This window comes from Epargyreus clarus, unplaced genomic scaffold (assembly GCF_041222505.1).
Source record: "Epargyreus clarus isolate Ecla_fem2 unplaced genomic scaffold, WU_Ecla_fem_2.2 ptg000034l, whole genome shotgun sequence".
Classification (NCBI taxonomy): domain Eukaryota; kingdom Metazoa; phylum Arthropoda; class Insecta; order Lepidoptera; family Hesperiidae; genus Epargyreus; species Epargyreus clarus.
In genome coordinates, this window is record NW_027332239.1 from 601,799 (window position 1) to 613,830 (window position 12,032).

The window sequence follows — 12,032 nt, forward strand, 5'->3', positions numbered from 1 at the left end:
TGGCTTCATTCAATTTCAAGGCGGCGAAGTATCTTTTCTAATCTATGACCTATGATTTCATTTTGGTGTGTGCATGTCCATATTCAAAATTCCAATTGGGTCAATGCCAAAAATAAGGTTATGGTAAAACTTTTCGTTAGAGCAGAGCCACACTGCTGGCAGGCCTATTTCTGCGTTATAACAACAGTGTCGCACTGCTGTGAATTATTAGTAGCGGTAGATTTAATGGCGTGAAATGCAATTGGAAATATTTTTAAATCTCATAAGACTAAAAAATAATTGTGGATTTCTGTCCATGCATTCGAACCAACGTGGTAACAGTACAATGCTCGTGCGCGTTGACAACTGGTTCAAGGCTGTCCTAACTAAGCGAGAATGCGATCTACTTCATACGCAGTTCGCATTAGTTTCACGAACCTATCGAACCTAACGAAACGGTCATTGCAGTACCTACATTGGAATTTCAACTTTATCTCCAGTCAACTTTAAACCCTTTACGGACCATTTTCGCTAGAACAAATATTGGAAAATTATACAGTAAGCCAGTTGCACAGATAATAATTGACATGTTAGGTTTTTTATGGCTTCCGAAACGGGGAAAGGAATTCGCTATGCCAGTTATTTGTAAATGGTTATAAGGTTGTTTGTACACACCCTAATTGTTATCAATTGCCATTTTATTGCTGCATTTTTTAATTTAATAATCGAAACTAGACTTTTCTGTCCATTTTATATGAATTTATAAGGCTGGTAGGTGTACTTTAAGGAGTTTATTTTAAAGTAAATTATATTTTATTTCTTACTATATAAGATCAATGTCGGTTACACATGCATTCAATTAGATGTATAAATAATTTGACATGTTTATCCGAGTCACATTTAAGTTAAAGTTTTTATTTTATACAAATTGTAATGTAACAATTTGTAAGCCTATTAACCTGTATACTTATGACTTTAATAACCTAGTTGGGTTATGATAAAGAAATATTAAACTTAGTAGACTTTGTTCTTATAAGTATTTTAAAAAACATATGCCATGAGACTACGTAAGGCCGTACAGATCTAATTTTCGAAGGCATAAATACTTTAATATTAAAATATACCGAAGAGAGGGAGGTCCCTAATCCAAAGTATTCTATGCCTAATTAAGACATTTGATCTAAAGCTCTTTTCTATACCTACATTTAACATAACAATATTAACAACATAATTATAGCAGAATATGAGTAACGGTTGTGGTAACTAGTTGAACGGTCGGCTGAAGATCTGCGGCCACGGAACGACTACGACTACATGAGGAGTCGTCACATAGTTCACGCTCACGGGTATTGTGTTACGAATACATATACTTGTGTTACGGAAGTAAGACGGATATACAGCGCGTCTGTTGTCGCTACAATCAAGTGCTCACTATGAATATGAAAATATAAGTATGAAGGAAGCAAGTAAAGCACTAAATCTAATAGATGAACCATACCGTCATAGGTTTTCCTACTGCTATCAAAACACAGACAATAGCGATACGGCTAAAATACCCTTCATAGGGAAGGCATAGAAATAGCTTATAGATAAACAAATAATTATATAAGCGTTAAATTATATGAATTTAAAACCAAATAATCACTGTAGGAAAGGATTTTTACATCAGATTTCAATCGATTAGTCGTAGTCAATATTAACCCGATTTCTTGCGAATTATTTTCCTTATTTTATCTCTATGATATTATAATCTTTAATAGACATAAAATCGGGGGAACTCATACTTAATCTTTAAGCGATAAAGTGCCAATTCGTACAAGCATTATATTATTATTTACATAGTTTGACGAATTTGTGAAGAGTAATTTATTGGAAATCGCTTTACCTGATATAATCCTGCCCGGGCTTTGTCACCGGGGACACAAAGCTTCCTCGTAAAGCTCTTTATGACGTCTTCATATTTTAATCCTGCTTAAATTTTTTGATAAAGAACAATAAACCCGATAACAATGTCAGTTTTAACGGATTTCGTTTTATTTGGCTCATGTGTGTTTGGTTTGGGAAGTGGCATGCCCAACAGGGGAACTTAAAAAGGATTGCAGACAATCTTAATATAATTACTACAAAAACAGGTAATAATAAAAATGTAATAGGTACAATGGTAAAGGCAATGGTACACGTTGAAGGTGGTAGAGCCCTTTGTGGTTCGACTCCGGCGGCACCACCGCCACATCTATTTCTACCATAACAGCAATGTTAGGCACTGCTGTGTTCCTGGTATCTGGGATTGAGTACAGATGTCCATGGGCGGCAGTAGCCACTTACCATCAGGTGGACTGCATGCTCGTCTGCTACTCTTATATTATAAAAATAAAAAATACATATATTTGTTGCTCCAGCACCTCAGAAATGACCCTGTAGTCTCAGAAAAAGAAATTAATAAATTAAAAGAAGAAAATTAAGAAAGAGTATAAGAAACTTCTTTCAGAGAACAATGTTGATATATATTTTGAATAAGTTCAAGTTATTTACATTTACTAAGATATACGTAATATTTATGTAATAGTCATAGATTAGTAAAGATTACTTACTCCTAACAAGAAAATGAACCAGCTTTGACAATTGAAATTGTCACTGTCATCTATTTTCGTGTTTGGAAAATATTAAACAAAAAGTAGTTTTTCGATCATTTACGAATGAAACGATATTTCTCCGCAATTTTTCTTCGATTTTGTGTTTTTGCACCACATAACACACATGCGCATGTCGGCATTTTTCCGCGTAAATTAGAACATGACAGCCATTAAACGGTTTAAGCCATTTAATGGCTTCATTCAATTACAAGGCGGTGAGATATCTATACTTATCTATGGTAATAGTAATAATATTACAAAATAAAACATTAACATAAGTAATTACAAATGATCCCTTTATTGTGCCCGTATGAATTTCACCAGACTAAAATGCTTACAAGCTCTATAAATTACCCGTTTTAAACATGGATAAATTATGAGAAGCACGTTTATTAGTCCACGCGAGCAAAAATAAGTGGCTTATTTATCGCTAGCGTCAAATAAACCATAGACATATTTATTTTTATCTAGTGGTAAATAAGCGTATATACTGTGATAAATAAACCTATAAGGTTTTGTTTGATGTTACCAAAACAATACGAACAATACGAAAATAAAAATCTTTGTCTTAGATAGTTTGCCGATACGTATATTATAATAATAATAATAATAGACGGATAGCTGAAACAGTGAAGGATTTTTTATAAAAGGAAGTTGAGTGAGAAGGCGTATAGAGAGCAAGAGTTTCTGTAGAACGGAGAGATCGGTCATGGGACAAGTGTAGAAACTGGAAGTGTTGTTTGAGGTAGGGAGGCGCAGTTGGATATATAGATAGGTAGACACAAAAATTCTGTTTTGTAAAAATTATACCATTAAGAGACGTTCTAACTTAGTATTCCGCTCTTAAACATAATTCTTATTAAAGTTTTTTCTTCAATTTTAAGAACTATCAAAAGACGTCTTAAAACTTTTTTATTTTAGTACTTATACAGCAATCTGCTTTAAGCTGGAAATGACTGCAGTTCTGAACTATAAATCCACAACAGATTTCCAACTCATTCTTCTTGTGCGCACTCTCACTGTAGGAGCTTAAACTAATTCAAAGTTGTATAATAGCAAGCTTACCTGAACATAATCAGGCTTATCAAATAGCCTAGCCTATCGAGCGGTAATCCGCTATCCAGACGGAGATTATTGTAATAACGGAAGTAAAATCGTTTCGCCCTTTTATTGCGAACCAGCAGTAAATAATTTCGGCGCTGTTTTGTAACAAAATATGTCAAGGAGATTATCAAATAACTAATAAAATTAATAGCTGCGAGCATTTGAACCAAATTTTAAATACAGATAACCATAATTGAAACAGAATAGAAGAATTGTTTTGTTTTATTGATGTGAAACTTCTATAGCCGCACGTAAAACCGATTTCTGGCGTGGCGACGCATGCCGTGCGCAATCGACTGTGCGATTCATTAAACGAATTAAGTAGTCACGATTTCAAATAAATTCGTAAATTTTTGTATTTAATGAAAATAAATGTTTATTCAATAAATAGTCATCGTTATCTGGAAAAAATCGTTATATTTTATTTTATCATTATGACATATTTAGTTCCTATCACAATATGTTCTTTTCTGCATATTACTTTTACAAAATAATGTCGATGTTTCACATCTGCCAGGCGTCCCGTGACGGCTCACATTTTTTTTTTTTATGACATCAGTATTAATCCTGATTTATGAGGAAAAAAATGTGTTTTAAAACGATCAAAGTTTCTTATAATAAAATGCATAGATGTTTTCATTGGTCGTGTAAAACATACTTCCTGAAAAACATCCCCTTTCTCGAGATTCCTGCTTTGAAAAGCGTGGCTTGCAAAACATGCAATCAATTCTGAAACGTACAAATATTTGTTCCAATACGGGAGTCGGAGTCTTGGCACGATACTAAAGGAATCGAGATGAGTTTTATTACAGTTGTAACCTAATTACGAATAAATTATGTAGGAAGCTGAGGTTACTAAGTTAAAACTCAAAGAAGGAATTTTGTCGCGCCAATATTTTACCGAAATACAGCAGAAGCGTACGTTTTGAAGATTATAAGATATAAAAGATTAGCCGAGCTACCGAAAGAGTGTCCTCGGAGATTTATAGCAACCCGCCGACCCGCATGCTATGGGTACCGTTAGATAAATCGTTTTTTTTTTTCTCTGGCCACATTGTCTTTGCTTTGAATTTTAAAAAGATATCGAATTCGAATTCCTGTAGGATTTGTTGGGCTTTGTTTTAAAACTGGGTTAGTTAGTAGATACCTATTTAGTAAGTAATTTATTACTATTTTTTTTCTAAATCGGGACAAAAATTAATTAGTAAATAAGGTTTCTAGTATTCTTTCTTCGCTTATTAATTGTTTATGGTATTAAAACCCTGCTCTACATTATGTTTCTATTGAGAGTTATACTTCCCCAATAAGTGGATAGAATGGATATGCCCTTGATAAATACATAACCATATTATATTGCCTGCCCTCAAAGTAAAGAAAAAAAAAACATTTTGATGGCAACGTTCAGCCAACAAAAGTAATTTTAAATTTACGATCACTGGACTTCCCGCCAAATCATATGTCAACCAGCCGTGTGTGTGCATAGATAATAAACACACGCAACCCTTCTTCCGTTACAGCCGATTACTAATCAATATTTTTCAATGCTGCATTGTGCACAGATTAAAAACCAGATGTTAGTTCCCACATTGTTGAGCCAAATATAAAACCTCTTCGAGCCCTACGCATTATGAGGCAGTCTGGTTCCAATAACGAATTAACAACGAAATATTATTTTAAAGATTACTTATGAGGGACTTAATTATGATTTGTGAATCCTTTTACAACAAATAAAGAGTGGAAATGTATTTTTAGTTCAGTAAATGTTAAAAATATTAAAGTAATACATAATAATCTTATTATCTAACATTAAATTAAATAAATGTAGGTATAATATTTATTCCATAAAACTGGACTATTTAATTGAATGCACTATAGTAACGAATAACTGAAGAGTATTTTATATTTTAATAGAATTTTATATTTTAATCTATTTTAATAGAATACTTACTAGCCATACCTTTTGATGTGAAACATCTATAGCCGCACGTAAAAAAGATTTCTGGCGTGGCGACGATTACCTTTAACTACATAGACAAATGTTCTATAAGGGACAGAGCTATTAGAACAATGTGATAAAAAAAGACAACTAGTGTTTGACCTTGCGTTTCAAGTGTACGCAAACGTAAATATTGACCATGGAATATAGTGACCAATGATTACTTCAGTCAAAACGGGACATCGATTTTTTTATGTCAAATACTTTTTACTTGAAAAAATATAGTTAGAAATAATAAAAAACACGCTTTTATGATAAAATTAACTAAAAAGTAGAAAATAATTTTCAATCTAGGAATCATTTAAGGAAAAGTAAATAGTATAATTGTGCAAAAAATGTGGGGCGCTTTATGAAAACTGATAAATGGAGCACCCCATGTTTTTTTCACAATTATAATATTTACTGTTACTTAATTGACAATGGCAACGGTTCATTTCGGAGACAACGGCACGAAGCATCGAAAAAAGGGACTGTCCCGTTAAAAACGGGACGTATGGACGTATATTTCTCATTGATACTCATGCTTGTCAAAGACAATGAAATAATGGAACAGAAGGTAAAAAATGTCCAGAACTGTCGATAATAGTTTTAGTACATCGTTTACGTAGAAATGTTATAGTACAGTTTAACTAAATAAATTATTATTATATAAATATATAATTTGATGAAAGAATGTATCTATACAGATGTATCGACTGGTTTAAAATATACGATTTAAAAATTGTTTATATTTATTATCGTATATTAGTAAAGATTACTCACTCCTGACAAGAAAATGTACCCAGTTTTGAGAATTGAAATAGTTGCGTAAAAAAGTTTTGCCACGTCTCCGTGCTAAAATGTCCCTAAAATATTTGAAATAATTATTTATCTATTATGTAAATTACGCAGTATTAGTTATTTATTTGTAAATTTTCTCTAAAAATGTTTTTATTTGTCAAGAATTCAAAAAAAACTTACTAATAAGCCGTTTGTGGCTTCATTCAATTTCAAGGCGGCGAAGTATCTTTACTAATTTATGTTTATTATTTTCAGTTTTATTTTACACACGACCATTAATTGCAAAGTTGTGTACATTTTATAAATGTACTAGCTGACCCAGCAAACATTGTGTTGCCATATAAATAAAAAAAATGTTAAGGGTGAACAACCCTTATCACTTAAGAGATATGAAAAATAGATAGATAGTAGCCAATTCTCAGACTTACTGAATATGCATATAAATTTTGATGAAAATCAGTAAGAGCGTTTCGCAGGAGTACAGTAACTAACATCGTGACATGCGAATTTTATATAATCTTACCGTGGTCTTTTTGAGGATTAATTTCTGGCTATACAAAGATTGTTTATTAAATTATGTTTAGGTTAATTTATTCAATTAAAGAAATTTTAAAATACCGTATACTATCCTATATAAATTTTATGGTAATATTTTTTATTATTTACCACAGATATCGAAGAAAATTTAGAGATTAGGATACAGAATTTCCCATATATCGATTTTATTTTATTAAAATAAACTATAAAAAGTTATATTTTGACTAAAACACACTAATATAAAAATTAAGCAGTGGGATCTTAAACTATAACATACACGTATGAACATCGTGAGCTTCAATAAAATGTCACTTCTGTTCTGTTGATCTATGGTCATAGATCAATGAAAATTTTTTCATTGATCTATGACAGTTCAATTCAATCAATGAAAGTTTTTGTCAATGAAAGTGATAAAGACGCAAAATGCATGGTCATGCATTTTGCGTCTTTATCACTTTCATTGACAAAAACATACTTTGTCTCTTTCTGGTTACTCATGTAATCATGGCGGATCAAACACGAAAAATAAACAAAATTTAATAATTTCTCTTCATTTACGTGTGATAGGTGATTCCATGAATCTTGTTTCTTTTTCGAGCATAATTTTTGCATTTATGCATTGCACAAGAAGGCATTTTGAGGCTTAAAATTCAAAATAATGACGTTTAACGTGTTCAGTGACATTCGTGTGTATTACTACGCCGCGCGAGAGCGACTGGAGTCGTTTTAACTCGTTTTACACCACTTGACGTATTTTGTATGTTTTAAGTATTGCCCGCTTATTTTTCTGATAATAAAATGTCTGACCGTGATAATTTAGAGAGTGAAAGTGATCAGCCTTCTGCAAAGAAAGCAAAATCACACTATGACACACCATCAAGTCATCAGTAAGTTAATTATTTTTTTATAATTAAAGTATGCATTTATCTGTGCATTAAGCACGCGTATATTTGGTGTGTTTTGAGCGCCAGCAAATGTAAAATCTACTATCTTGGTAGATTAAAATTCACATAAAAATCATTGCATACAATGTTTTTAAATTATTAATTAATTTTAATGTCATTCTTCTCAGAGAATAAATTTATTAAGACTGACAGAATTGTATTTCAAAATCAGCTGATGGCGTGCAGCGCACGAAAGTTTTTTCTTATTTGTTATAAATATGAACATTTAACAAAAATTAATTAATTTTTCTAATCATAGTGGCATTTATTGTGAAACATTCATTATTGATACTTATAATTTACGATTTTAGTAATATATTGAAATAACTAGCTAAGATTCTTGAGTTTACTAATATATTGGAGCCAATTTATTTTTTTCTGTATATTTTAATAACATATTTTTTATAAATAATTCAGAACCCAACAATCATCACAGGGGTCACAAAATATTATTATTGAAACTGGACGTCACCAAGATCAGTTAAACACAAGACATACTATTAATGTTATGTAAGATTTTGTAAATCTAATAGTACCAGAATATACTAATTTTGATGTGAAACATCTATAGCCGCACGTAAAACTGATTTCTGGCGTGGCGACGCATGCCACGCACATCGCACGCATACGATGGTATATATATACAGTCTATATACAGTAGTGTGTACGGTGTGGCGACGCGTCGCCATGCGCACTGTGCGATTCACTGTGCGATTCTCTCCATTAAGTAGTCACGCTTTGAAATAAATTCGTAAATTTTTGTATTTAATGAAAATAAATGTTTATTCAATAAATAGTCATCGTTATCTGGATAAAATCGTAATATTTTATTTTATCATTATGACATATTTAGTTCCTATCACAATATGTTCTTTTCTGCATATTACTTTTACAAAATAATGTCGATGTTTCACATCTGCCAGGCGTCCCGTGACGGCTCACATTTTTTTAACATAATTTATATAAGCAATATTTAGAATTGCTTAGTGCCCCTTAAGCACAGGGTGTGCTTGCAAGTTATTACATTAAAAGTTATCTTGTTCATCAAACTCTGCGAAATACTCTAAACTTGTATGTAAAGTAAACACCATATTTCGTCCAAAATTAGCCCATTTCCACGAAGTTTTCCAAATCTCGCGTAGATCTCTCGCCTCTCAAGTTGTTTAGGATAAATAGACTTCAGTCTCGCTCATTGTGCATAACGTTGTTCTGGATTTTAAAAACATTGATTTGATATATGAAAACACGTACTGCCATTTCTTTATTATGGTTATTTTCATAATTGTTGTTAATAAATAATTATAATAAATTGTGATAACGTATCAATAATTGAACAAAAAATAAAGTTATCGGCGGCCATTACCGCGCTCGGATCAGTAATTTATTATTGCCATTTACAGTTCATCGTCGCTTTAATTAAAACATTAAGATTACCGCCGCAACAGTAAACTTAGATTATTTTCATTTAAAATAATTGTAACTACTGGCATTTATAATCACTATGCACAACACAAGTAGCGCATAATCGAGTATTGTGTAATTGTCTATAGCAGTAGGATATCTATCATCAGCTGGATTAACAATGACACGAAATAAATTACAACGGGCGCCCATTTGAGACATGATAGGTACAAATACCTTATCAACATTATACAATTTAGCTGCTAATTTATCAGAAATTAAAGTCACGATGGAAACTATTTAATGTCAGAATCTTAATTACATATTGAATTAATTAATTGCTTGCATTACATTTATATACTCGTATTTTTTTAATGTATTACTAGGATATTAACCAAAACATTAACAATTACTTTTAATCCTCTATAATAATAAAATGCATAAATTGTTTAATCTCGTGGATTTATCATTTATTTGTCATCCGCTTTAGTGTGCTGTACATTTTTTGTACACCCAAGAACAAGCTCACATTCCGCGTAGATACGACCACTGTAGTGTAATTGATTTAGGCGCGCTTCGTACACAATAAATCAGTACGTTATCTGTCCATATCGCCACTCTATTGTTTATGGTCGCGCGTATCATCTGTCATATTCTATAGACAGGACTCGTTTATTTATGCGCCACTAACGCCTCTTATTTATTGCCTTATTATTGGATACACACGATTTTAATAGCTTCTTGTTTTTATTGTCTGGTTTTATTAACATATTGTTTGTAATTCTTGGATCATACTTACTGTTTAATTGGTGCAATAGGGAAGTTGTATTTTTTTATACCAATTCCTTTGATTATCCTAGCTAAGTAAGAAATTGCTTAATTTTATGTTATGGCATAGATAAGTATAGATATCACACCGCCTTGCAACTGAAGGAAGCCATTAAATAGCTTATACGGCTGACAGTCCTGTCAGCCATTTAATGGCTGTCATGGTGTACTTAATTTACGCGGCACAATGCCGACATGTGCAATTAAGACACGAAATTAAAGAAAAAATGCGGAGAAATATCGTTTCATTTGTAAATGATCTAAAAACTACATTTTTTAATATTTTTCAAACACGAATATAGATGACAGTGACAATTTCAATTGTGAAAACTGGTTACATTTTCTTGTTAGGAGTGAGTAATCTTTACTAATCTATGTGTTATGGTCAACCAAAATAATGATTAACAGGGAAGTAAAATAACGGAACAAGATTCTAAAAGAAAAATCGACTATAATTCTTATTGTGGTTCGGAAATTAAAATCAATGGAGAGAGGAGTATTATTTCCTTTTGAAATGGATTCATCTTAAGTGCCTACAAATATTGAATGACATTAATCGAAATTTCACTTCACGTTAATGAAAAAGCCTACAAGTGCCTCCTTTGTGATAATAGATAGATATGTACCTCCATAGGTACCTACCTATCTACTTTTATTTTATCATGGAGAAAGGGAGGGCCCAAAATGAGTTTTATCCACTGATCGACTCTTGAGATAGGTATGGGGCTGAAGTGCTTCTGCAAACTTTAATCGATTTCCATCCATGATTACGATTCCAATTCGAATTTTGATAGAATTTTTACATTTGCTGAGCACTTCACGCTTCGCACCGACAACCGAATAATATTCCCCGTAAAGTAATGCAATGTACACACTAATTTCCGTCGCGAGCTTAAACGTGATTCGCATAAATTGATTCCGGACATCGACGTAGAAAATTCGATAAAGCGTAGAGCAAACGTTTTACGAGATTCACGAACGCGCTATCCACCTAATTTGAAAACGGCGGCGACTTACGTTCTTTTGCGTAAAATTAAGGAAATCACAAGCACAAGACTACGACGAATGTAGCCGATGCTGAAAGGGACCGGTACCGCCATCTATCGTCAGAGCCCGCGAGTGACGCAAGCCGTGCACCCCGCGCCGCCCGACCGCCGCGCACCCTCGACGTTCACTCGCCTCTGTCGCCGTCGGTCGGGCCGGTCAGTTCCTCTCCGCACGCCGCGGCAGTTAAACGTGTTATCGGTAATTCATATGCGTGACCGGCGGTATCATTGTTTCAAACAATCGCTCAGCTGATCTGTGACTTTTCACCGTTTCTAGAAAAAGTGTTAACGAACTGTCATAGGAATTAACTAAACAATTCGTGTGAAGACGAATGTCGTGTCATTGAAGAAGTAGTCTCAGTCGAATGTAAAAATATACGCGTCGCCGAGAACGGTTCCAACGCGTGTGACTGATCGATACTTTTAAATGATAACATGGATTCAATTAGGTGTTGTTCGGGAAGACAGTGAGAGGATCTGTGCGTAGGAGATTTGTTTGTGTTGTGCGTCGGTCGGTGGTCGGCGGTCGAGCGGTGCGAAGCGGTGAGTTATCGGATATTGATTTGACGTATTTACGCGGCTGTGATAAGGTCGGGATTTGTTTTGAGGCGATAAGTGGCGGCGGGCAGATAGCGAGCTCAATGTAATGCACAATGCAGGTACGAGACGCGACACCGGCCGCGCTCGCCGCGGAGGTTACATGCCGGCCCGTTTACCTGTACTAACTTTACATTCTATTTTTACCCGATAAAACTTTCGTTACTTCACAACACTACAGCTTTTT

General features: G+C 33.4%; 1 protein-coding gene across 2 annotated transcripts in view; it reads left to right on the forward strand.

Annotated features, from left to right (window-relative positions):
- Window positions 1-12,032, forward strand: part of fz2 (frizzled 2) — a 187,170-nt gene that overhangs the window by 142,016 nt on the left and 33,122 nt on the right. The window contains exon 1 of one of the 2 annotated variants that reach the window (XM_073091743.1): window positions 11,383-11,791. The exons of the other annotated variant lie outside the window; for it this stretch is intronic. The gene's annotated coding sequence lies outside the window, so the exon portion shown is untranslated. Of the gene's footprint in view, window positions 1-11,382; window positions 11,792-12,032 lie in introns of those variants that run through there. 2 annotated transcript variants of the gene reach the window in all.